The sequence below is a fragment of the Arachis ipaensis genome, chromosome B3 (genome assembly GCF_059453495.1).
Source record: "Arachis ipaensis isolate K30076 ecotype BB chromosome B3, ASM5945349v1, whole genome shotgun sequence".
Taxonomy (NCBI): domain Eukaryota; kingdom Viridiplantae; phylum Streptophyta; class Magnoliopsida; order Fabales; family Fabaceae; genus Arachis; species Arachis ipaensis.
Window position 1 is genome coordinate 102749546 of NC_142438.1, and position 2310 is coordinate 102751855.

At 41.1% G+C, this 2310-nt stretch overlaps 1 non-coding gene across 1 annotated transcript; it reads right to left on the bottom strand.

Moving 5' to 3' along the window:
• Positions 1-1533: 1533 nt before the first annotated feature.
• Positions 1534-1637, bottom strand: LOC148571846 (small nucleolar RNA R71). The gene has a single exon (XR_015880303.1). It is a non-coding gene; the product is annotated as a small nucleolar RNA R71 (small nucleolar RNA).
• Between the last annotated feature and the right edge of the window lie 673 nt (positions 1638-2310).

A 2310-nucleotide genomic window follows, 5' to 3' on the forward strand; every position in this document is an offset into this window, starting at 1 on the left:
GAAGCTTTCTCACAGTGAATTGGATTGGGGTTTGGATGGATATTGTGACATGTAATCCTACCAAATTGTGGTTCATGAAATTGTGTGGTATAATCAGTGATCAAGCATCATCTCTTCTTATGAACATTTAAACCAAGGGATTGGGAATTTGTTTGTTTTTAGAGAGCATTGGTGAGCCAAGGGATTGGGATCCAATCATATAAGATTGCCAAGCAAAATTCAATGAACGCATTGGTTGAGGAAGAGATAAACATGTTTTGATTCGGAGATCTCAATATCTCCTATAACCCAATGAATTCCCCATTTCTGATTTCCATCTTCTCTTTACATTCTGCCACTCAATTCATGCAATCATCCCCATTCCCCTTTTAATTTCAGCAATTTAGTTTCTGCTCTTTAATTTATGCAATTTAAGATTCCGCCATTTCAATTTCTTGTCATTTACTTTTCCCGCCAATTTTACATTCTGCAATACTCATCTCAATCTTGATTCTGCTCAACTAGAACACACTTCTAATCCGAATTGCTCATTCAACCAATCCTTGTGGGATTCGACCTCACTCTATTGTGAGTTTTTACTTGACGATAACCGGTGCACTTGCCGGAAGGAATTTTGCCGATCGTGCAATTTCCTAAATCGTAGCATAACTAGTTTATGCGCATCAAGTTTATGGCGCCGTTGCCGGGGATTGGTTTTCGATTGACAATTCTCAAATTGGAAGCTAACTAGATTGAGCAATTTTCTCTTGCTTTGTTAATTCTGTCCAAGATACTTGTTGAATTTTAATTTCTGCACTCGGTTATATGCTTTCCTTCTTTATGCCTTTAAATTCATGCAACTAACTCACTGACTCACTAACTGTTTGAATTAATTCCTCAATTGATCTAACCATACTCTTCCATTAACCAAGAGTATTTCACTTGTTTGTGTTTGAGCTGTGTTCTTGTATGACAGGTAGGAGAGGAGAGACATCAACTCCTCCATATACCGAACCAGAGAGGACCCTTCATAGACTTAGAAGGGAAGCAAGAGGGAAGAGAGTAGTGGGAGAAGAGGAATCTGAAGGAGAATCTGAGGACAATTTTGAGGAAGCTTTAGATCTCAACATGGATAGAGAAGTTCACAACCATGAGAGAGCTGATGGAAACGATGCCATTCCTGAGAGGAGGGTTCTTAGTTCATACATAAACCCAACCTCTGGGAATTGTGGTAGTAGCATCCAGAAACCACCCATTCAGGCCAACAATTTTGAGCTCAAGCCACAGCTAATATCACTAGTGGAGAATCATTGTTCCTTTGGAGGAAGTGCTAATGAAGACCCAAACCAACATCTCACAAAATTCCTGAGAATTTATGACACTGTGAAGTCCAATGGAGTCCAGGAAGATGCCTATAAACTGCTTTTGTTCCCATTTTCACTTAGGGACAAAGCAGCTAAGTGGCTGGAATCATTCCCAAGGGGGAGTCTAACAACATGGGATGAGGTGGAAAGCAAGTTTCTGGCACGTTTCTACCCTCCACAAAAGGTCAATAGGCTTCGATCTGAGGTTCAGACTTTTAGACAACAAGATGGTGAAACTCTCTACGAGGCATGGGAGAGATTCAAGGACTTGACAAGGAAATGCCCGCCAAACATGTTCCATGATTGGGTGCAATTGCACATCTTCTATGATGGGCTCTCTTATGAATCAAGGAAGGCTGTAGACCATTCATCAGGAGGTTCATTGAACAGGAAAAAGACTGTGGAAGAAGCCATTGAAGTGATCGAGACAGTGGCTGAGAATGAGTACTACTATGCATCAGAGAGGCACAACACTAAGGGAGTCATGGAGCTGAACCATGTTGATACAATTCTAGCCCAAAACAAGGTGTTTGCCAAGCAACTAGCAGAGCTTACCAGGCAATTAGAAACAAAGCAAGTGGCTGCAATACACACACAAGATCAAGAGGAAGTAAGCATTGAAGGAGGTGATTGGGATGAGGCTAACTATGTGGGAAACCAACAAAGGCAATCATATGATCCACATTCCAACACTTACAACCCAGGCTGGAGAAACCACCCAAACTTTGGGTGGGGAAACCAACAAACCCAACCACAAAACCACAAACCTTACAACCACAACCAACATAACAATTCCACATACCAAAACTCCAACCAAAGATCATACCAAGCCACACAAAACACCTACTCCCAACCACCATATCATGGCCAAAATAATCAACCTACCCAACCTAATCCGAACCAACAATTTCAAGATTAATTAAACCGGATAGAAGGAATGATGGCAACCATGAGTCAAGACATAATT